This window comes from Harpia harpyja, chromosome Z (assembly GCF_026419915.1).
Source record: "Harpia harpyja isolate bHarHar1 chromosome Z, bHarHar1 primary haplotype, whole genome shotgun sequence".
Lineage (NCBI taxonomy): Eukaryota > Metazoa > Chordata > Aves > Accipitriformes > Accipitridae > Harpia > Harpia harpyja.
Window position 1 is genome coordinate 9824666 of NC_068969.1, and position 25144 is coordinate 9849809.

Sequence of the window (25144 nt, forward strand, 5' to 3'; positions counted from 1 at the left end):
CTCAAAAATATCTTTATAAATATACTTAAGTCTGCTATGTATAATACAGGCAACGTATGGTGGGCACTCATGTCACAGCAGAAGAGAAGCAAGCGCATTGCAGTGTTGAAAATTTTGTTATATCTTTTGAGATGATAGGGTTTTAAAATAAGATATCTTTACATTACCTGATTTCATACTCCTAAACACGCAGTCATTGGGAATTAGAAGTTTTCAGGCTGGATGTAAATATTCATTATTATATTACTTCTTATTTATATAATCAGTTCAAATTCACTAATGGAAATACGACATTTGCCACACTGAGAATAATCCTGTGGTGTGCAGTATTTCTTCAAGTCCCAAAAAGCACATTCATTCTTTAGTTTGCAAAAAACACCTGGCACCTGGAAGAATTGCCCTCTTGGGAACTTCATCTCTGTACACGGTTTCATCACTAATCATTACAATATTTGTGAAAAAGCGGAACCTAGTCAAGGCTTTCAGAACCTCTGCCATAACTTACTAAACCACTAACTCTCAGACAAAACTCTCCTTTAAAAAAAATATGACATCCCTCAAAGCTCTACCTCTTCCAGACTCATTAGCAGTAAGCGATAAAAGACACTGACAAGGGAGATATTTTTAATGAGCTTGCACAGAGGTCTGTGGGTGTCCACTAGCAGCCCAACCCCTTCTTGTACTCCTTGGGCTCCTGTCTTACCAAAATTGATCTCTTCTGAAGCATGAGTCTCTTCCTCCAGCTTTTGTCATCACTTTACAAGCTGTAAGTAAGCAGGTAAACTAAAAACCAAAGAGAGTTCTGCTGAATACCAGCTGAAGTCTTCATTGTGGCCGCACAGGAGTCTCCAAACACGTCAATCAAGGTGCCCCAGATGGCAAGCGGTAAAGTTGCTTTCACAGCAGAGGTCATATCGCATGTGCAGAGAGCATATGATACCTGCTGCAAGTGACTGCTTGATACTAGGCAAAACCAAATAGCCAGTGTCCTTCACCAAGCTTTGTGTGGCCAGTATTATCTCTCCAGGAGCGGGAACCTTCAGCTCACAAAAAATGGCAAAAGCAAAGAGCCTTAAGACTTGTTGTGACTGGAGATGCCACGAGAAGCTAATGAAACATCCTGCTGGATCATACACCCACAAAAAACCCATCATAAACATTTGCTTGCCCATAGAGTTAGCTTCAGGCAGAAGTTAATGGAGAAGACCTCTAAACGTGGAGTGGAAATGTTAAAGTAACAGTGATTGTCAAAGGTGCCCTGGGAATGCTGCTTAAGACACTTAAGAACCACCTCGATGACTTTTTCGTTAGTCTCCAGAGTTTCCAAAAGTCTAGACTTACTATCTTGAAAATGTCAGTATCAGACAAATTTATGGTGAGAAGCAAAGTTCATGAGATAATGGGGTTGGGGAAAAGAGGATGTTGGGGGAGAGAGAAGGGGTGAGAAGAGAGAGAGAGATAGTAAGTCTAGACTCTATTTTGAATATATCTTCCACTTTGTGACAACATCTTGACTTCTAAGCATCTGGTTGATCTTGAGCTCATGAGGAAATAAATCCAGTTCATAGACAATGGCATCAGTTGATTTGATTATGATACAAATGAATAAAAACAGTCCTTGATTTTATCCAATTAGACTAGCTAATGACCAGGGATTCATCGTGATGCACATACAGCTAATTCTTAACTCAGGAAAAGTATCGATTCAAAGTTGCAGACAAAGACTGTAAGATGGGGTCATACAGAAAGGAATATGATGATAAACTAACAAAGTTTTCTTATGTGCTTCCTTCAGTTAAAGTTTTATACTTGGGACTAAAAGTAAGGTAGATGACAGTCCTGCCCAAGGCTCCTTCCATTCTCATCATTCTTCAGTCTTTAATTCACGGTTGTGTGTTGAACTTCAGTTGTACTGTACATATTGGTTCTTACGCAGCTTGAAAGCAATCAATGGTTAATAAACTTGCCCATTTCACCTGATGAACAGGCTGACCAGCATGAGCTTCCAACCTGTCTGATTAAACAAAGGAGAAAGGCAGACCTGAAAACATTAAAGGGCTTAAAAATCCTCTTTGATTGTCATTAACTGATCTGCATCTGGAAAAGGCATCAGAGAGCATAATGTGATAAAACTGAAAGGTTAAGATGTTTGCAGAACAAGAATAATCCTTGTGCTATAGACAGGAAATATTCAACTCCGAATAAAGTTTAATGAGGGCAAAATAAAGCCTAGGCATGTGGAAATGCTCCTCTTTGAGGATATTCTTTATACCAGTTACTCTTCAAAGGTATTGCATTAATGTTTTTGGCAAAAGATTACAATTAAATCAGATGAATAGTTTCCAATGTTTTTGCATCTAATGTGCTCAAAAATGTTCTTTTGCTCATATTATGAATCTGTCATCCTTGTATTTTATTTTGGCAATTCATATAGATACTGATTTCAATTATGTCAAGAATTTAAAAACATCTCAGCCTATTAATCTAGTTTATGACATGACAAATAATTAATTGGCTTTCATTATTGTTTTTTGTTTTCCAAGAATATCACACGGGGAGAAAAATTGCCAATAAGTTCCTACTTCTTTCTTATTTCTTCCAAAGAGACTTATTTTCTCATTTTTATTATTACCATTTTCCCCTTAAGGATTAACCACTGTCTTGAACTGTACAGTCTCTTCTAACTTCATTTTTAAAAATTCTTTTGCCTTGTTGTACTTCTGATATTAGCACAGTAACAAAAGAATACAGCACAGTAATTCCCTGATAAAGTTAAATTTTGGGACACAAAAGAGAAAATTTTTTGAGCAGTGAGTGCAAGATGGAGGGGTACATCTGAGTTGGGATATTCGTCAGTGTTTAACTTCCCACATATGCCCTCAGAACTTTAACCCTGTGTTTCAAAAACAATGCTCTGATCTTTTTTTCCCCCCCAAAATTTTAATAATAGCAAGAAGCCATTTTATTGTTTTCTGGGTACAGAGAACCCCTTTCTCAGAAAATCTACTTAATCAGGTGATAAAGATCTCCTTGAAAAGAGTTGGGAGACGAAATGCACATCAAAGTAAAGATCTGTCTGAATGCACTTAAGTAACAAGAGCAGGGGTTGCAATCTCCTATCTCATGCATTCATAGAAACTTGAACTCTGGATTCCTCTTTTTGTCACACCTTTTCCTATTGTCCCCATACCATTTCTGCAAGTTCTCCCATGTTTGCCACATGCCGTTCTGCATAGGAGACCCCACTTTTGCAGGAGTGAGTAATTCAGCCTTTTTTTCTGACCAGTATTCTTGGACTTCTGTGTTTGTCCCCAAAACATTGCCATAGTCAGTGGAGCGAGCCTCCACTGAAGTGTCTTGCAAGCACTCTTGGTTCACAGAAAGCAATCTGAGGAAGCAAGTGGCGGTTGTGGGCAGTTAGAAGATGATGGATATTTATTAAAAAAAGATTCTATTTTTTGAAAAACAGAAAAAAATGGTGACATAGGAGAGTCGTGGGGAAGAATCTCAGACAGGAGGAAGGTTTGCCATTCTGTGTTTTCAGACAGAATTACTTTTTAAAAATCCCTGTCAGAAGAGTTGGGGGAAAACATCTTTTGTGTAAGGACGCCAAGCAAGTGACAGCCTGGGCTGGGAGAGGGCAGCCTCTGGCAATAGGTGCTGATGTAAGGATCCCTGCATATTAGCTCCCTTACAGTTTAGCTCAGGAAGATGTTTGTACCTTCCAGATTATCAAGACTTTGAATGAAATAACATCTGTAAATAAGTAGGTTGATGAGGGGTTTTTGGTTTTGGTTTTGGGGTTTTTTTTGGGGGGGTGGCGGAGGAAAGAAAAAAAGAGGTTTATAGTAAGAATAGGTCACCATTGTGTTTAACTTTGTTTTCAAAACTCCTAAGTGATCAGACAGGATCTTCTTATTAATCTAAGTTTTTGTTTTTCTAGAGATTAACATTAACTACTTAACCAATGTACTTAGAAAATACAGATATGAAAGATATGTTACTGACAGACCAGAACTGCTGCACCAGCACCTTGCTGGATTTAGCTTCCCCTTGCTAGATCCTAGTAGCTTTGAATTACAGTTCTCAGCAGTTTGTGTGTTTCCTCTTGCATTACTTAACGTACTACTTTAACCTTTTCCTACGTCCGTACTTATTTCCACTGCTGTGTTCTCCAATAACAAATCCTCATTTTAGCTTTTTGTATATTATAATTGCTTTGTAGTTTTAGGAGGTTTGCTAAAACGAAGGAGGACAGGATCACAATAATGACAACAGAATATACCTTCCCTTTGTGTCCTAGCTTATTACAAAGAATTTAGAGATAAATTCATATATACAATCAGCATTTTATTTCTCTGATATAATGGCTTTTGTGCTGTTCTCCCCGCAATTACAATGAAAATAAAATAGATGTACTGAGTCAACTACCGAAAGAAAGGAAAAATTCTGTACCTCTCTTTTGTGTAGCAGTGTATTAAATTAGGAAAACAAGATGGATTTGAGTGGAAACAATGTAGCTGTTCTACTCAAACACCGACATAGATCTGACTCAACTTAAGTGCTTTGCTCGGAATTAGTGTAAGGAGCCATTACCGTAATTCTCCTGCTCTCTTTTTCCATCACATTTCTTCAGCCCTGAAGAACCATTGCTCATTCCTGTGCTTTGAAGTGCATCCTCAGCCAAAGAGATCCGCTTCCTACCACACACCCTTAAGTAATTTGATGCCATTTACCTTCTTAACTACTACATGGTTTATTGGGATCCTTTTCCCAGGCAGCTAACGATCACATGCGTTACTGGTGCTAGTAAAGAAAATTTTCAGAGTCCCAAAAATATGAATGGAGGCAGTATTTGTGCAGCAAGGTGTCTAAACTTGCTGCCTGCAGTTACGGAGCATTCCAGTCTGCATGTGGAGCATTCAGCAACTAGCAGGCAGCCTTTTATGGTGAGATACAGGCCTACCAGTAATGACAGCAGTAAAAAATGACAACACAGAATGCCTTTTATAACGTGGCTAATTCACTGCAGACTACAAAGTACATAGGCATGCAAAAAGGGAAAAAAATACGCATTAAATATACTACTAACAGCTCTTGTATAAAATCTAACAGTATAATTTGAAAACAGATATTCTAATTATAAATAGCTGTAGACATTTCAACACTAAGGTCTTCCAGTAATATTACTGCTAACTTAGAAGAAGAGGTTATTGGGTGAAATGGTCTTAAACTATGTCATCAATGCCTGTTGCCACTCTTCAACCTTTTTGCTACATAATCATTTAGACATTACTACAGTTCTTTGGTTTTACCTAAAGCGGAGCCAAACAGCATTCCTGTTGCATCACTGTGTGCCTGATGTTGATTCCTGGGATCTGGAGTGAACAGAAGCCAGAGCTCTGTGGGTCATCTTTAGCTCACAGGTTGAGTTTTTTGTGATAGGTACATATATTTCAAGCATTAATCCTGATTTCGATTTTCAGGATATCCAAGAACTTCATGCTTCAGCTGAAAGAAGTATATTGTCCTATTATAGAAAGGGGGGGACAGGAGGGGGAAGCATACAGAAAACAGTTTTCTGAAAGGCAGCCTCTCTTCTGCCAGTATAATTTCAAAATACCAGTTGAATTGCAAGTACAATTTCTGTTCCTTGCACCTCTAAGTGGACTTGACTGTAGATACAAAAAAAAAAAAAAATTACCTGTTTATTCTCTAAGGGAAAAGACTATTTAGAATAAGTGTATGCTTACAATTATGGTAATGCTTAGAAAGCTCAGTTATGAAAGGATTGGGGGGGGGGAATTGTATATAAGTCGCAGTGTAATCTAATGAATTGTATTGAGAATGTATGATTTTTGCATTCACATCACATTGCTCCTTCTCTGTTCGCAAAACCTCATAAACGTTAACTAAGACAGATCAAGTTTCACAGGAAAAATTACCCTAAGAAAAAAGGCAGAATTCTCTTCCACTACCACCCTTTCTGCTTTCCTCATACAATCATAAAAGAAAGACTGGGGAAATGTCAGTTGTACAGAGAAAAAGAAATTAGGTCCAAACTTGAGACTTCACGCTACGTGTAGACGATGTATTTAGAAATAGAGCTTTACCTGTCCTTATATTTGTCAATAAAAATATGGCTCTACTTAAATTCACAGAAACTGTGAAACACACCGTATTTTGCCTTCAATTTTTACTTATCCTCCGAATTTTGACTTCATATGCAGAAGAATAAAGATTACCTGTCAAAATAAAATGCCATAAGAATGAAATATACAGCATGTGCTGTGGGAAAGTACTTGGTTTAGTTACAGATGCAGCAGCTGGTGTGCACTACTGAAAAGTGCTTAATTTAATCACCCGGAAAAATAAAAGAGTTTATGGCATATTTCAAGCGAAGACATCTTGAGTTTTTCACATGCTTAGTATTCAGTATTTATTTTAATATTCATGTCTTCATTGAAAATTAGCACTTCCTGTACTAGAAAAGGTTTAAGCTTCCCATTCAATGTAATATACGATTACATAGCAAGGAAATCAAGATGTCTTTTAAATCCAGCTTCAAGTATCCACACATTCCACGTTAAGCTGCAATGCTTAATTTAATGTCTGTACAGCACTGGTAAACATTTTAAACAATAGATTATGTAGCCTAAGGGACAAAGCTACAGTATTCAGAAGGTGGTATAATAGGTTTGAAGGATGACTGTACACTTGAGAGGAGGCAGAAAAACCCAAAGCAAGGAAATCTTTACCACAATTGCCAGAAAATAATGCAGTCACTATGTGAGCACACCCTCTGGCACTCTCTTCTGTCAGGACAGGAGAGAAGTCTACAGTACTGTCATGGTCCACAGGCTACAAATGTTCCCAATGTAGCTTTGTATTCAAAGCTTTTGACAAAAAAGGTCAACAGCTGTGGTTCACTGAAAGTCTGGGGGCAATAACTCTGTGTTTTAATGACATAAATGACAATAGTTTTTCAACAAGAGAAAGAACAGAGAGAGAATAGAGACAGCAAAAATGGAAAATAAAATTAGTCTTATTTCATTTCCATTCTACATTACTAGTTGGAATAAAACGTAAAATATCATTCCAAATTCCCTCAAGTGCTTGAAATCATTCTTCAAAATGAAAGGCGTTAATTACCTGCAGCAGTTACGTTCATCTAACGTAACGAGATTTCACTTAGCCTGTCTTAATCTCCTCATAGCTGTTATTGGTCTTTTATTTGGGCAGTGAAGGGAGGGCATGAATGTTATTATTAAAAGATTCAATCCCAAATTTACAAACAAAAATTCCTCAAGAACCAAAGGAAATAAGATCATTAATATCATACTTGCACATATATTTAAAATTATGTTGCTAAATACTGGCACTGACAGCAAAAATTTCTACAACTACTGCACACGACACTGCAAACTGCATACAGCACTTCCAGAAGTGATGTAAAAAAGCAGTGTCTAGGGAATGATATTAACATTACCATTTAGGATGAGCCAAAAAACATCCTTCTGCAGGTTCAACTAAACAGCTTGGGAAACTCCGGCATCAAAATATTTACTAGATCCAGATGTTATGAACTTAAAAAACAAAACCAATTCTAATCTTTCCTTCTACACTTATTCTACTGTTTCCCTACCATTCCTACCATTTCATGATGTGCTTGTGATTTTTCACAGGACCTCAAAAGGTTCAGCTCAGCTGGGGAACCAATGGAACAACTTTCCGCTCTCTTGTTCTCCATAATCTCTTTTATCCCCCAGAACACGCCTTCTGCCACTGACCGTGCGTGTTGCCTGCACGATCCTTTTCTCCTTCTACCAGCAGCCTGAGTACCAAAATTTTGTCTCCAATATGAGCCCTATGAGTTAAATTTTGTGGTCCTAATGCAGATTTTCCTCTTCCTGTTCTCAGATACATAACGAAGCCAATAAAAATGGAGGGTCTGCTCACGGAATCAGTTCCACACATACTTGTCTTATGGAGGTGAATAATCCTGCTGATTTCAAAAGAATGACAAATGTGCATGAAGTTCAACATAAGTGTAACTGATTGCAGGCTCGTGGCCTGGATGCTGATCCCAGGATTTGGCTCCAGCAGCACAACCTTATGCAGCTTGTGCTGATAAGTCTTATTTTAATATTAGTAAAGGGGATATGGCACAGAACGTGTCTGTTAAAAGGTTTAAAATACATGTGTATTTTATTTAAGTGATGTTGAATTTCTGGGCAACCTCCCTAAATTCCTTTAGTTTGCTGAACAATTAGAATCAGCTTTGGCATTCTTGTATAATGACGCAGCGGAGAATTAAATGACAGACCATATGTATATGAAATGTATGTAAATTAATACAAACATGCAGTAAAATTACACGTATTATAAAAGAAAAAATGCAAAAGTATATGCTGTTTTGTGCACACAAGCTTCAACATTGTGGTAGAAAACCTGCTGTGCTTGTCTATGAATTCATCCTAATTTGCTTTCTATATAGAACAAACAAATGTTTAAAACTTTTCAAAAGCATTTCTTAAAAGAAAGTGCACATCTGTTCACCAAATCTGACCTGAATTTGCACACAGTATTGCCTCCTTCAAAACATTTTTTTGGAAACAAGTTTAGATTTTTCAACAAAAACGTTCCTAATTATCCCCATACAAAGATAATTTTTGTACACTGTAAGACACCAAAGCCCAAACTGGTAACATGTACTGAATCCTAAAAAAAGGAAGCAGACCCTTCTCTTATCTGTGTGCCCAGCCACTTTTCTGCAAGAGTTTGAAAGCCACACACACACACAGGCACTTACATATGCAGTCAGAGGGCAGTGCTTAGATACAAGAGTTTCGTCGTGGTGTTACCCATATATAACTCTTCACTTACAGAATGTCACAAGTATTTTAACACCCACAGCAAGATGTCACACTGCTTACAAAGCAATCTCTCAGAAGTACAGGCAAACCAGATTATTTGCTTTCCATCATTTCACTGGTGTTATTTTCCTGACATTCCCATGGGATACTTGGCCGGCGTGATCCCAATGAGAACAGCATGCCGTACAGACCCGCCTCGCATGAAGCAGTTCCTAGCAAGGGAACTGGAACTTGCATTTTCCTCCTTCTGCTCCATGGGCAAAAGCCAGCTGCAGCAACTGTCCTGGTTTTCCTGAATGCAACAGCCTGACAAAATCCTAGACTTGCAGCAATGCTGACGATACTTAGAGACAGAACCATCACTCGCGTATCTGAACCAGTGCACAGGGAAGTGACTGGTCCTGCTGGGCAGTCACCAGCAGAGAAGTGGCCAAAGCGTGACACCTTTGAGCAGGTTACTGCCTTGGCTCCCAGCGACTCGGGGCCAGGATTAGGAGCGCTGCATTCCTGCTCCCCTGGAGGCTGTTATTTGCAAGTCACATTAGAGTTCCTGAAACTGGCACGATGCCATCTTTTCTATGGGTGAATGTTTTTGGAAATAAGAATGAAACTATTGTATTTGCAATCACGTATCTCTATTTGTAGGTTATCGGCTTAAAGAAATAATTAATAAAAGCTTTGCTTTCATGCAAACTGAATTTTGGAATATATCAATAGTTTTGCACAGAACTGGAAAAAAAAATTAGAAAGGTAACCTGCACTCTGAGAGAAACCACTAATCTGGATGAAGAAAAGAGCTCAGCAGATTTTTGAAACATTTTCCAAAATACTTCAGGCCAATATTTCCACAGGTTTTCTGAACCATGATCACAGCATTTATCCATGTATGAAGACATTACAGATTTCGATCTAGCCCAAGGCATTTACTTTCTTAATTTGTTACATATCATAACAAGGAGAAAGTGAAAATAGTTTGTAATGACCACCAAGGAAGAAGATTTGTCAAATATGGACCACACTGATCCATGACAATGGGGAACATGAACAATACATGGACTGAAAGCAATTCTCTCTCAAAATGCAGTGCTCGAAAAACCTCTCCAAAAGCATCACTGATTTACCATTAAAGAACAGGGAAATGTTAAAATGAAAGCCCATCTCTATCCATCCGATTTATACATCAATTAGGAAAAGCACAAATCAGTATGGTCCATGATCTAGATATAAGCAACTGCTAAAATAAAGTTTTGTTAACACTTCTATAGTAATTTACTACAGTTGTTACTATATTACAATTAATTTCTAATTATCGTCACAACAGGAGAAACTCCTAACAAACAAAGTAGCCAGATATGAACACTGGTTGAACCCATCAGGAAAAGCAGTCATCCTTACTGTGAAAAATTCATCATCGTTGTGGACAATCCTAAGTAAGTAAGGAACATTTCCATTGGCTTTTGGTAAACAGTAACTAAGTTAATCTCAAATTAATTTGTATTTGTTCTTTGCATACCTTATTTCTCCATGAACTGGTCCAAGCTCTTATTTGCTACTGCAATTCCCAACTGGTCTCAAAATCAGAACCGATTTCTTGAATTTATGAGTCTCTGTTAGGAAGCTGGACAGCTTCCAGGACACAAGATATGAACTTGACCCTCTGATCTGCAGGCAGCAGTTCAATACTTCTAAAGGAAAGTGATTTTGGAGTGTTCAGTAGGAACTGAAACTTGCACATACTGCACACAACCCTCTCTGTCCTCCCAACCACCCCCCAACATTTCCAAACCTAAAACCAGACAAACTAACACACATTAGCAGGAGGAGGGGAAAACAGTGTGTAGTTTGCATCCATTCATTCTCAGTTGCATAGGGACTGGGAAATAGACAGCTGACATCTGAAAATGATCTGGAATGCAAAGAATATTTAATAGTGGAACTGGTTCTTCCTTCAGAGATTTTTGTATCCGTTCAAATGAAAGTTGAATTGTAGAGCTAAAAGAAAAGATATCGCACTCCTATGCAAGCCATAATACTAACAATTCAGTGCTTTTTCCAACAATGATTTAGTAGGTCACATACACAGCAGTAAATTTTTTTCTGAGACAAGTTTCTACGTTTGTGTATGTGCTGCAAGTGTATGGATTGGTGATGATAAAAGCAACACTGGTGACAGACCTTGCTGTAAACCTATTCAGTTTACCAAAAAGGTTGGGAAAATTAGCAATTTTTCTGTTTGAAAATATTTTTCTAACAAATGACTAAACCGAAATATAGTTCTTTTTTACTTTTATAAAAGAATGTCAAGGGGCTTTTAAGCATGGAGCTTCATTCTTCAGCAAGATGCTATAGATATACATATGATCACTAAAGAAAAAGAATCCACTAATGCCATATCGCTTCATCATAGATATATGTCACTGCAGATTTATTGGTTTAATTATGGCATCCAAGAATGTCTATGCAGCTGTTTTTGTTATTAACTACGTATCCTGTGGTAGTGCTAAGTTAAAAGCTTTCGAAAGAATGTCATTTAGCTGTTTGCTAACTGTTCAGCAGCTTGGATTTACATAGCATAGCAGAGCTATTACTGTATTTGACAGCATGCTTATTGGAAGTCATACATGACTGAGCTTTGATATTTATGCTATGCACTTTTACCCAGAAAGAAAGAATGCAACCCGTGTATCAGTTAATTTCCTGTATTCTATAATTTAGATATTCTCTTAATGGTTAGTTTCATAGTATGTAGATAATATTAATCATTACTAATTGACTTATGATGAACTAAAAAATTATTTTGTTAGCTTCAAGAAACTTAAGATTTGCCATTAGGTATTTCCAGATCTCTGTTTCCAAACTGAGGGTATAGAGCAGAAATACAGAATATAAATTGAAAACAGATAACAAGTGCTTTTCTTGTGAATGACACAAAAGCAGGGAAGGATTTAGATGGTTTTATGATTGGCATTGTTTCAGTGCTTCAATAATTCATTCCTTGCTTAGCATAAATTTCAAGCTGCCAAATACTGTATTTTAGAGATTGATTATGTACGATGTTTTTAACTAGTATACTTCTAAGTCATGTTGTGAATGGATTTAATAATTAACTAAGTGTAACTAAGTAATTTGGCAGCCTTAGCCAACTTCAATTTATATTTTTTTCTGGTTGAAAGGAAAAACAATTACTATACTCTGTATTACTCCCAAATCTTAAAATACACATAGGCTAAATATAAACTTAACATTAAACACATATAAATGCATTTCAAGCATGCATATTCTATATCAAATACATTTATAAATATTAAGTAACAATTATACATCAAGTTTTTCATTGCTGATAGAGTCTAATTGATTGATGAAACAGTTATTCTAGAAGGTCCTTTAAAATTCCATTCATATTTTTTTATTAAAAGATATGCAATCCCTGGATCCTTGTTACAGGCTCGTGTAAAGCCTGATATACAATGGAGGATAACATCATACAAAATAGGCCCTCTTTTGAGTATCATTGGAATTCATTTTCTATTAACTACTTATATGTAAGTTATGGGAGTTAGAAGGCTTAAGTCTGATTGACAAAACAGTTCTGCGCATTCTGTATTGAATAAACACCGATTTCTGAAAATTTTGTTAAAAACGACACCATATAAAACAGTTACTGAAAAAGAAGGAATTTTTATGTTCTTACAAACTGGTAGACCTACAGCACATGTCAATATTTAGTGTATGTAAGTTCTACTACCAATATGACCAGTCTATTTACCAATATGTCAGCCTTTTCTAGTGTCTTCAAAAATTACTAGAAGTATGACAATGGCATATAGAAAATGCCTCCATGACTTTGCTCTTAACAAACCTGAGTGTCCCAGAGTAATAATTGTCTGGAAGAACAGCAGGTTGCTTTGCTCTTCACATACGTGTATCATTCACTGATATATCTTTTCATACTCTTTAGACACTATTAACAAATTTAATTTGTAGCTACCATTTAAACCTTGATTTTATAGTCAGGTCATGATGAATAAAACCTTGTCTAGAAGATGCAAGGCTTCAGTAATCAGAGAAATTCCTATATGGGTATATATGTAGAAAATGGACTCTTTAAGTTCTCTATAGGAATAGTAAATCTCTCGATACAAGGATAAGGGAAGGTGCTGAAGTTCTGACTTGCATAAATAAGAGAAAGCAAAAATAGAAAAAGAGAGAGAGGTAAATAAAAAAGTATATAAATACAATCAACACCCGTTAGGAAAAAAAGAAATTAAATACTAGGAAATCTGAATATCACTACAGGGAAAGCTTCAGATTAGGCTTCTAGAAACCACGATTCAACAAGCCAACAGTTGTCAAACTGGTAGCAGCCATGACATCTATTTCCTGTCCATTGCTATCCATTATGGAAATAAAATTACTAGATTACTAAATTGGTGTGAAAAATGCTGTTAAATAAGTAATTCTAGCGGAGACCTTTCTTACTCCTATTTATTATTTACATTAAAATAATGCCCAGAGGCTGTAAACAGGATTGGAACCTAGAAACAAGTTTAGACAGCTCCTTGCATAGTGTTGTTTAAGCTTGCTTAATAGGTGTGTATGCATAAAATGAACATCTGTGTATATACACACACATACGCACACAGAAATACAAATCATCCTTGCTTAGTACACATACAAACATACCGACCTTATTTACATACTCAAAAGCATTCTTTTACATTATCAGGATCATAAATACATATATATATTCATACAGTATATAATGCAATGACCTCCTGGTCCATAAGTGGGCTGCGTAGACCCTTTGTATAAAACCCAATCTAGCACATAATCATTTGAGATCTGCTATTTTTGTAAGCGAAGTCCATAGTACTAACAGAAATAGATGTCATACACATTTTAGTATTGTTTATTATTTTCCTGGGCTTTGCCTTCATTTTATAAATTCATTATATACAAAGAAAAAAAACCCAAGTTATACTTATTTGTTAATTACCTGATCAGTATTTTGAACCTGGAATAAAGTAGACATCTTTTTTTTGCTACTTTCTCATCTCTGTGGCCCTGTAGCAAACAATTGATCAAGACTATGGTAAAAATCCTTTAAGTAGGATTTTTCTTTATACTTCATGTTAAAAGACATGTTGAGACCTCTGTTGATTAGGTCTTCCTCAATCACCACCTCTTTAATTGGCATTTTTCTAATATCAGGAAGAGACACCTAATGTTTAGGTGTCTGGTGCTGCATCAAAAGGCCACCAATAATGGCACAGCCCTGTTCCAGTAGGACAGCGTGTGTTGTCAATAGAATAATTTCTCGTTTTAAAAACAAAGACTAAGCAACAAAGAAGTTACAGTGTCAGAAGTGAAAAAAACTTCGGGGGGAGGAAAAGAAGCAGAAAAAGTGTTACAGGCTGTTTGTAGAAAGATAAATGTTCCCTAGCTAAGTGGACATACCACCATCAGAATAGGAAGACAGAAGATTAAAAAAACCCTCAGAGACCAAATTACTCTGAATCTTGCCGATGAAAGCAAAGAAAGGAACAGCACAGAAGCATTTTTCTCCATCCATCTGTAATTTTCACATGTGTTTTATAAGTAAAGGGCACATATTTAAGAAATTCCTCTGTGCAGACTATGAGGCTAGGATTATAATAGTCATATCGTACATGTGGCATTCTGAACGAGACTGCCACAAAGGAGCAGATCTGGAGACAGAATGCATAAATACAGGAGATACCAAGGAGATTCAAAGCTAGATGTAATGTCTCGTATGACATACCAGAAATGTATTCAAGAGGTCAGATTCAGTAGACAGGGCCTGGAAGGTTTTTATTTCAGTGGAGTCGAGGAGGGTATGAATGTATAGCGCTGTGTAGTACCTTGCTGTCAGCTGACGAGAATGATTTGGGTAAGACGCCAACTCTTGTTCTTCCATAGGTTCCTGGACAGAATATTCCCAGATAAAAAAAAATACCTGCAGACATTCTTTTTCTGTTTTGAGATGTATACTCTAAGGTTTTCAGAGATGCAATACACCTCAGGCTTCCATGAGCTTTCTGTAGGGTTTTTGTTTGGGGGTTTCTTGGTTGTACAAGGGCTAGGAAAATAAATGTAAAACAATTTAAGATCTGTTTCCTCCTTTCTGTATCTGGTTCTTTTCAAAGTTTTTTCCTAGTCTCGTAATATTTGCCTCATGCTCCTTTTCCATCCTGAAGAACCATATCTACTGGAAGAACTTACTTGCTAATATTCTCAATCATTATTTTAAAAAAGCCCTACAGAATTCAAAACAATATGCTTCAACTAGGTACTAATATATTTATTTATGCATTCCTTCATTCCTTTCAAGCAAAATCTGATTTGGCCCTACATCTCTATGCCTCTTAAAGATAAACAGTGCATTATTAAAAAAAAAAAAAAAAAAAGTAGTTGTTTAGGTGTAAGCCAGATGCAGCTTGGTGAATGTGACAACAGTTCTTATTTACACACAACTAAATCAAGGTTGTATTTGCACTATACAGTTTTAGGAGTTTTCTGACATTGTAAGTTAAATTGATTCTGTTAATTGTTTAGGTGAGATGAGAAACATTCAGCTTTTTTATTCTATTTTATGCTGAATGACATTAACTTACTGTCTTTGACTGCTGTACCTTTGTTATTCAAGATAAACACTTTTAGATATTTATCCTGAGAATGTGTTCTAAATAAGTTTACTTAACACCACATTTTTATTCATCAGCAAAGTGCTAGAAGCTCATGATGTAGCTGATAGAACTGTTTGTCTAAAAATCTACAGATCTGTTCAATAGAGAAAGAGAGAACAAGGGCAGGAAAGAACAGGTTTTGGTTATCTAGAACTGGATATATTTAAACTAAAGGGTTGTTTAATAGCATCTGAGGCTTTGATTTATTTTACATTGAAGGGATTCTGTCCCACATCAAAGATGTCTGTTAAAGAAAAAGATTCCTTTCCGAAAAAACCCCAACCCTTTGGCTGAACAAATAATTTTCAATTTAGGAGCAGGTGACAGTAAGATATCTCCCAAGGGCAGAGTATTTAGACTTACATGGAACTAAACAACACTGTTATGATGAAAGCCGGACATTCCTCAGTGCTGGGATCTAATGAAAACATCAGTGTTTTACTAAGTTTTGAAACTGACAATTTAACAGTTTTACAAGAACCATTTAACATTTATCATCACTTTCTGCGAGTTACATTTAGACAAGGGAAATAGTTACATAAAGCAAACAATTCTTGCATATGGTAAAAAAATGCACAAACTTCTTAAGATGAATGTACATTTAAGAATGATGCCTCTTTACAATAAACTGTCAGGAATAATGGGTTCCCATAAACAGGAAATGGTATTATAAAAAGAGGAACAGATTATTATCATCTCTGACGACAGAAGCTACATGCTTTCTTTTTCTCTGACTATGCTCCGTGCAAAGTCCATCAGGTTGAGCACTTGCATGGACCCAATAACAGGATATTGTAAGGTCAGAATGGAACAGTGAAAATTACTGTAACACAACTGTTACAAAACTTTGGTGCCACTGGAGAACAGTAGGAAAAAGCTGAAGAAGCAGGAGATAGATGACATAACCTGGGAAAATGGGGTTTTAAGTTTGGGAAAAGAGAGTTTGAAGAACCTGCAGGTTACTACTGAGGAAAGAGGAAAGAAGGGAAAAGAGGCTGGAGATAGGCTTGAAAATAAGTCAAATGAAGCTGAAAGCCTGGAAGGAATATTGCAGCTGGAAAAGGTTGTAGAGGGAAAGGAGAGCACAGCAGAAGGACTACACAAGAGAAAGAAAGGGCCACTAGAGGCTATAAGAAAAGAGACATTGAAATGCTGGGTGAAAAACGTTAAAAGAGCAAATCTGGCAAAATACGGATAAGGTGCTTCCTTGAAATGGGTAGCCAAAGCTGAATATGAGGCATATCCATGTAAGTGCTGAGATATTAATAACTGGAATATTGTAACATTTATCATTTAGATAATTTCTAGTAATGACATGAGGCACATAGTCTTTGACAGGATTGGTTGGCAGAAGACAAGCTTTAGGTGCTCAAGAAGACAGGAGGAAGACAAATTTGGGGAGATACCACAGTTTGGGATTTCTGAGATGTCAAGAATGTAGAAACGATGAAAGGGACAATATAAACTGATATTCTTGTTTGTCCTATAATGCCTAGAACAGGAAGCTTCTATACTTTAGAACTATATCTTGCAAATCTTACAGGTACTAAATGACATCAAAATTAGTTAAAACAGATAGAAACAGTTTTAGGAACACATGCTAACTTTTAAATATGCCTTCAACTGCCTATACAAACCATTGCTATAAGAGAAATTGCACATGTCTGTTTTGCAAAACACTATTTCCAGAAGCGAAGCTTGCTCTTATTGAAACACATTTAAATATTTGTGTTCAGATGATGAATTCATTTGCTTGTTCTAAACATTCATTATTTTAGATTCTGCATCTATAAGAAAAACAAATTTGTACAGAGTTTTATCACTATACCATTTCATTAGCACACAGAAAACTGAAACTGTTGGAAATGTGCAATTGTGCCTTATGCAACAAAAGCCTATTTATGAATTATGACTCTATACACACTATGCCTTGGGGATTGTTCCTGTACTAATCAAATACTTTTGCAAATTTGTTGGCCAGGAGCTGATAAAGTATTTACCTGCAATAGTTAAGTAAAAGAATGGTACTATCAGGCAAAATATATTTTCATATATACTTTGGATGTTTTATTCACTCAGTAGCCAGCTTCCAAAGGTTCCACCAAAAAATGAAATCACATAGCTTAAATATTTGTCTGCAAATAACACTGGTTAAATAACTCTGCAACATCTGGTTTCCTTTTCTGTTTGCTATTTGAGCGCTTTTTCTAGTATAATTAATCCTTATAAAATGGGAATAAAGCAAGTTATTGTCTTCTGGAAACTAATGAAGCATATTACAACTACAGACAAAGGGACTGTACTTCATTCTGCAGAGCAGAGTTAAGATGTCCACAAAGAGAAAAAGAGCTTATGTTCATATGAAAACGGTACTTGGAGCTCAGAGGTCTAGATTCACTTAACAAATTTAGTAAAAGGGAGTACTTAGAGTAACCACATAGCTGAAGTGGAAAATTTCAGAAGAAGGACAGTTCGAAGAGATGGGAAATAAAAGCATGGGGAGACATGACAGGACACTTCTGTCTTGATTTTCCATGTTGGGGGCTCTGTGCCAACACAGACTGAATTTGTGGGCTGGTACAGACAACCAAAGTAAGGAAAAAAACCCAATGTGTGAATGGTGCTTCTATGGGAGCTGTGGTAACATACACAAGTATTTGCATTTTCATTACAGTATTGATCTCAGACCAAAGAAAGGGTTTGCTCTCCCTGTATCTGTCAGTGTGCACAGGAGAACAAAGCCACACTCTTAAGAAATGATCTTTGAATTTAGGATTCATTACTGTAACATTTCAACCAGCAGAGCTTGGAAGAGTAGCTCCAGACAAAGCTGTTTAAAAAACTCTACACCAAAAAGCTCTTTATTTTGCCTAATTACAGAGGGCAAAACTAACATATCCCAAACTTCCTTTTCTAAATCCCTAAAGTTTTTGCCATTGATTTCCATGAACATAGGTTTAACATAAAAAAGTCAACAATAGCCACTGAATCTTGTGGAAAACACTGTTCTACCCTCCTGTACTGACAAAATGGAGATTAAACCATTTTATGTTCTCTCGCATCTTCTTTTTCTATTTGATAGAAAAACAAAAGAAAAATGAGAAGCAATACTAAACTTAGCTAAAGCAGTCTTTACCACCGGTCCAGTTCAAGTACTTGGTCTACACATAAAAATCAATTAAAATAAAGGGTGGATTTGTCTCCCCTTTAAAATTAATTCTGCGACCTCATCAAATTCAACAAAGGAGATTCATATTGATCAGTTATTTACATCTCTGTAACGCATAATAAAATATTATCTAGTTTCCATTTCTGTTTTGAGGTTTGGTCTGATTTTGCCTTGTAAACCCGAAGTGCTATATTTGTAACTGTCTTTGTTTATAGAAGACACCTTTTATAATCAAAGCTTATTTTATGTTTCAATGATATATTACCCACAAAAGGATCCAGGCTTTACTGAAGGGGCTGGTCGAACCCATTACCTACCTACACAAGCTACAGTTTGAACCACAGACTCCAAAACATAACAAAGAGCTTGTCTTTTTTCAAGAAAGCCTCAGCATGACTGTGCCTCAGGATGTAAAATTCAGTATCCCTCAGCATTTCAGACTGTACAATATATATGGAAGAAGAGTGAGGAATATACATAGGAGAGTCACACAGACATAACATTGGAAAGCACAAATGCCCACTAGTCATTGTATTAAGTTCAATAAAACTTTATTTTTACAACTCTCTTAACTGTATCTTAAGAACAGGATCTAGACCTGCTGCATACCTAGACCTGTATTGAACTTTACTTGCATGGATCAAATTAAAACCATGAATTTGCATTACCAGTTTGGACTGGCCATAAAGCCAAAATTAATTAAGTACTCTAGGTATGCTACATTGTGCTGCTTCCAAAAATCAGTTTGCTAAAGGAAATCTTCCTGGAGAAAATGTCAGTTGTGTACTTTTCAATATGCTTCATATTTCTGCATTTTTCTGCATCAATTTGTTATGGAACTATCTTTCAGATTATCCCTGCTTTTATTTTGTTTGGTGTTTGTTTAAGTAGAGTCATAAATGTATTTCCATTTCATGCTATTCCCAGTTAGGAATAAAATGACGGTACTTTCAAGAAAGAAAATACAGGGAATCTGTTCTGCATTTGTAGGCAGGAGTGAGGCACTTTGAATGGAGAAGAAGAATTAAATTAGCCCCAGATATAGGGGTTGAATACTAGCCATGTGTTTTTGAAGTGAGTATCTGCAAACCCTTTCCTATAGATCCTTTATAGTCTGAATTTTATGCATATAAATATAACAATATAGGTATAATCTGGTAAAAAGTTTGCTGCCCTACAGAAAGCACAAGCCTATCCAATTTTAGGCAAAACACTTACTTTTCTCTTCCAAAGGGACAACTGCTATTTGAATAAAATATTGTTACCTTTTCCCACAGCCACCAGTTTAGAATGAAAGCATATTCCATGTTTAAGATTCTATATTTACTTAGTTTAAATATTTGTGAGTGAGATGTATATACAATATTGAATAAAACAGAAACCAGATTCATTCCTTAATGAGTGAGAAAGAATAGACTTCATATGGGGCAAAAAGCAGAAATTGTCACTACTTCTTTAAAGTCAGCAACCACAAGAAATATTAAGTCTTCTCAACTACTGTACAGAATAACAAAACCAAAAGAAAGTGTTATTAGCTTTTCTTCCATATTATCAGATTTTTATGACAAAGGTTAGAATGTTCAAAAATGTGTTTAAATTTATTCAGCTGTTCTCATAGTTTCATGTTTCACTGGGCTGCTACACTGCATTATGTTTCCATATGACTGGATTAAAGCTACCTAACAGGCTGGTTAAGTTATTAGTCCAGCATCTGAATACTTGTTCAGAACCTTCTTCAAGTATTGGCAAGCTGCAAAAGTCATACTGAATTTTTTAAATTTTTTTTTTTAACAGGATATCGATGGTATTTGTCAGATCAACACTTCTAAAGACTGCTCTTCCTCCAAAGACACTGATAAACAAAAAATGGTGTTAAACCCAGTTGAAGTGGGACTGGACAGCCCAAGGGAGAGGTAATGGGATACAAAGACTTTAACCTTTAGGTCATCAATTTAAATTCAGCTCAAGTTGATCACGACCAACATTCCCACATGATGAATGTTTGTTAGCCTGTGTAAAGAAATAGACACAATAAATATTGGTGGACACATTACCAAGGTAACTGATCCCTTTTGGTAATCTCAGAAGAATACCTACCCACTGACAGGGCACAAAACAATCCTGATTCCTGTAGTTTCATGGAATCCATCATTGACTGCATATTCCAAAACAATGTCCCAACCACAATCAAATTACTTACCACAGGTTTTGGAATTTTTTTTTTTCAGTAGGTGCACATTTCAACTAGAAGCATCTTCAACAGTGATCACCCCTGAGTTCACCTTGTCATAATAAATCATAAGGTGCAAAAACAGAGATAGAAGACTATACTGAAAAAATGCCATTAAATTCATTGCTGTTATATCCCAAGTACTACTTCTAGGCAGATTTGGTTGAACTGTTAGAAGTATGGATATAGTAAAAACAGAGAAAAACCTGAGACAGCTGACAGGAATAACCAGAGGCATGGAAAGACAGCTCTATATGGAGTCTGAGATTGAGATTTAGTTTGGAGTCCAGATTAATAAATGTTGCCTGGTATGAATATATAAAATAATGGTTATTACAGGCATTTCTTCAGAGCCTGGAGGTTATGAATAAAGCTAGGCACAAAGGTTCTTCCCTAGCCTATAAGAATTCTGAAGATTTCAGAAGGGTCTTGTTAGTATTAGGACAAATCCTTTCAGAATTTCCACAAAAGCAGAGATACCCAACCTATTACAGACAATAGTCCAGTGGTAATGACAGTTGCCTTGGATGCATTAGATATTCAACTGGGTTTAAGTCTCTATTCAGCTGGATTCAGAAAAGGAAATTGAACCAAAGTCGCATGTCTTAAAGGATAATGCCCTAACTATTACGCTCTGGGTATTGTAATGCAGATTTCTCTCAAGGTTTCTTGTTGAGCAGTTCCATTTTCAATAAATTAGTTATTTGCTCTTTGAAAGTAAAGCTTCCTAAGGGAAGTTTCTTTAAACTACCCTTGATATGAGAGAGGCTTCAGGTTCAATAAAGCAACAATTTCTATCAAAAACTCTGTTAACTTGAAAAATTCCCTAGCAGCTTAAGTATTTCCAAGAATAAATGCAAATAAGTTTCACACATTTGTAAACAGTCTTTTTTCTTTGTAACAACACTAAAGAGGGGACAGTGAGACCAGGCCATGCAATCTTTTCCTGTTCAAGATATCAAGTGACTTAAGGCGGGGAGTCATTGCTACCAATCATCCACCAACAAACCTCTCATATAAAACAAAAATATCAAAATACACAATAACATGAAAAACGTTTTCATTTAAACTTGATCAAGGGAAAACACAACAGCATTCATATTACTTTTTTTTCTTTTTTGCTAACTGATAATGCAGTTGATGATTTTTATACTTGGGAGGATAAGGCCTGTAATCTGAACTTTAACTAACATATAAGTCATCTTTACTGTGATTTCTTTTTACCCTTCCTATCTGTAATCTTGAAAATGCTGTTCCCAAGTTAAATACTAATTTTCATGTGACTTGAACTGCAAGTCTGTTTTTCATTTCTATAGCTTGTCTTACATTTGACTATTACCTGACTCTCTCAAGATACTTACTGATCACGACTTTCAATTATTATAACTGCCTTATGCAAGGCTTCCCAAATTACACCGATTCAAATCTACTAGAATCATGTAGTATAGTTTATCCATAGTTATACAAAATTCATTCATTCTTGAAGACCTCTACTCACCTCCAAAGTTTACTACTCTATCAATTCACAGCTTTCAAAAATTTTCCCTCCTGCAGAAATGTTTCTGTTTCCTCCGCTCTCCTACTCAGTTTTCCAATTCCAGTTTTCTTTCAGTCCTCTCTATCCTTCTCTTTCATTATGTGGGTTATTACAGTGTTTTTTTAGCTATTTATCCCAAATTCATAACACTGGTATCTAAGCACCCCCTTTAACATACAAACACACACCCACTTCTCTAGAGCAATCAAGTCAACACTGTGCTAAGCAGTTCCCTACACCGGTAGGTCTCCATGCACACAAAATCATTAATATGATGTTGACTTACAATCTTTATCAATTTAACTTCTGTTCACTGTGAAAGGAGAGATAGTGTTAACTTGTGCAAATGGTAGCCCTTCTTTAGACAGATTATGAGACAGTGAAAGTCCTGTGTGTGGAAACATAAATGCTGCCAAATGAACTGCACATAAATCTACTCAGTCAATAACCAGGATACGGATTGCATCCCTCCTACTTCTGCTGAGTGCTATCCTACTATATAAAAAGCTCCACTGCAATGAAAATAGACACTAGCGAGGCAGAAAAAGACCTGTCTTTAAAACCAACAGCCTGTCATGAATATAAGTTTCTATTCCCACCTCCACCCCCAATTTACCGTATTACAAAGCAGCAATAGTTCACACTTGGATACTAAACTAGGTGATACATCTACTGCCAGCAAAGTAATGTGCAATGAATCATATTATTTCTCCAGTGTTTTAAACAGGTATAAACAATAATAAAAATACTGCTAAGGAAATCCACAGTTCTAATTTTATATCGTCTGTAGCTCTTCAGACTGAAAATAATTCACAGATGTCATTTTCAAAATTAGAATTTCTATTAAAAAGAAAACCAAACTCATCCTATTTGATCTTAGACATTTGACTTACTCACCAGAATAATTCCATTGAGGCAGATAAATGCATTTGCATGAATAAAGACCTGCACTGCAGGACTTACTAAAAACATACACACTGAAAAAAATAAAATGATAGCCTAGGAATTAAGTCAGAAATTTTGACAAACATTTGTTTTATAACTGCAATGCAGTTAATTTAGTTGACTGTTCCTGAGTTCAGATCTAATGCACACTGCTCTACATTAATGCCTGAAAAGCATTCACACATTTAAAGCAATTTCACTTTTTAGAGCTTCAATATGCACTGTGTCTATGGTTCGTAACTGTCAATGCACTTTTGAACCAGAAATTCTCCCTATCATCTTGTTGAATTATAACACATTCTTTTACAGTTAGCTTATGTTTGAAAAACAGGTTCATAAAATCCCTCAGTTCTACATTCAAAGGAGCTGTTAAATTAAAATAAACTAATTACGCACCTAAAAATATGGGAATTAAAAAGAGGACATGTGGAGAATTTAGGCACCTCCAGCCAAAATGGTGATCCTCAAGGCCTCTATCTCATCCTGGAGATGTCTGTTCTCTGAAGACAATACAGTTTTCGATGGTGCGACAGGCCAGACACAGGAGCTGCATCCCTGTGCATGGCCAGAGTTTACCTGCCTGGCCAGGACTGAACACCTCCGTGCACAGCTTACATCTAGCCTGCTTGGGATCTAGAAATGAAGCCCACCCCTGCGTGGATGGTCTCCATCCAACATCCAACAGGTGTTCTCAAAGCCAGCCTAATAAACACCAACCAGGTGGGTTTCCTACAAAATCCTTCAGGTGCTATTTCTTTCTAAAATGGTACATGAACAGCAGTCATCCCTAGCCTAGTAGCAGGACTACTCATCCCAGAAGCAAAATCCCCAGGTCCAATTCCTTTTTCAGTCTAGAAGTCAAAGCAATGTCTTTTAGCAGAATGTTATAACCAACAGGCTACTGGCTGCATTAAATGCTGGGACGAGGATAGGGATATATTAAAGCTCTCCTATTGAAGCTCTATCATTGTACAGAAAATAATTCAAGATTCATTGGGCCAGAGAAAGAACACAAGAGGGAGCAAGAGTCTGTAGCCTAGTGATTTGGGCGCTCAGCTGGAAAAAGGAGTCCTGGGTTCCTGGCCTTTGCTCCATAGAAGGTTCATGCAATTTATTTAACAGCCTTTCCATAATGTAAGTCTTAGCTTGAATCTGGCTACATTTTCCTTCTTGATCCAAGACTATAAATAACATTTTGTGTAATCACATTTATCAGTTTGATTTTCACAAACATCAACATGTCTTTTGTATGCTTTTAATGCTAAATTTTAAATAGAGAACATCAGTAAAACTGAGATGTGCCAAAACCCTAAAGCTTATTTCATATGAATTTGTTCTTTATAAGTATATAAAATACAAGAACTTACTTGAGAGCAGGTTAAAAATAATAGTAAAATCCAAATACATTTATTTATCTGTGTCATTAATGCTGCTTTGAATTACTAATTTGGAATTTTTTTTTTCATCTCTTCCTCCTGAGGATGTGGTAAGATTTTCAAGAAGTTATAACAATAGTAATAGACTGCTAATATCTTAATTCTGCTCAGCTTCAGTTTCTGATTCTCACTTAATAGTATTTTCATTTGCTGGTTCTCATTCCCTAGCACAACAGTGCAATGTCATGCAGGCGACTGTTTAAATCCAAGCAAGTTTACCCTGAAATTCCCACTCCAACAATTT

The 25144-nt window shown here is 36.3% G+C and overlaps 1 protein-coding gene across 10 annotated transcripts in view; it reads right to left on the bottom strand.

Annotated features, from left to right (window-relative positions):
- Positions 1–25144, bottom strand: part of ERC2 (ELKS/RAB6-interacting/CAST family member 2) — a 542890-nt gene that overhangs the window by 36072 nt on the left and 481674 nt on the right. The gene's annotated exons all lie outside the window — the stretch shown is intronic.